The sequence below is a fragment of the Mandrillus leucophaeus genome, unplaced genomic scaffold (genome assembly GCF_000951045.1).
Source record: "Mandrillus leucophaeus isolate KB7577 unplaced genomic scaffold, Mleu.le_1.0 Scaffold119, whole genome shotgun sequence".
Taxonomy (NCBI): Eukaryota; Metazoa; Chordata; class Mammalia; order Primates; family Cercopithecidae; genus Mandrillus; species Mandrillus leucophaeus.
Window position 1 is genome coordinate 3,199,025 of NW_012100209.1, and position 604 is coordinate 3,199,628.

Here is a 604-nt window from a genome sequence, read left to right on the forward strand (position 1 = left end):
ATGGTGAAACCCTGTCTCTACTAAAAATACAAAAATTAGGCGGGCATGGAGCTGAGCACCTATAATCCCAGATGCTCCAGAGGCTGAGACAGGAGAATTGCTTGAACCCAGAAGGCAGAGGCTTCAGTGAGTCGAGACCTCGCCACTGCACTCTAGCCTGGGAGACAGAGCAAGACTCTGTCTGAAAAAGAAAAAAAGGACCTGTATAGTGTGTAGCCCTTTGTATCCAACTCCTTTCACTTAGTATAATCCTTTTGTTTTGAGACTCATCCATATTGTGTTGCATGTATCAGTAGTTCATTTATTTTTATTGATGAATAGTATTCCATTGTATGCATATACCAAAACTTATTTGTCCATTCTCTACTTATAATGTTTAAGTTGTTTCCAGTTCTTGGAGCAGGAATAGTCTGCTATAAACATTCACACACAAAACTCTGTGTTTTCATTTTTCTTGAGTAAATATAGTTAAGACTGGGATGGCTGGGGTTGTATAGTAAATGTATTGTTCACTTTATAAGAAACAGCCACATTTAAATAATTTCTATTTCAATAGCTTTTGGGGTCTAGGTGGTTTCTGGTTACATGGATACGTTCTTTAGTG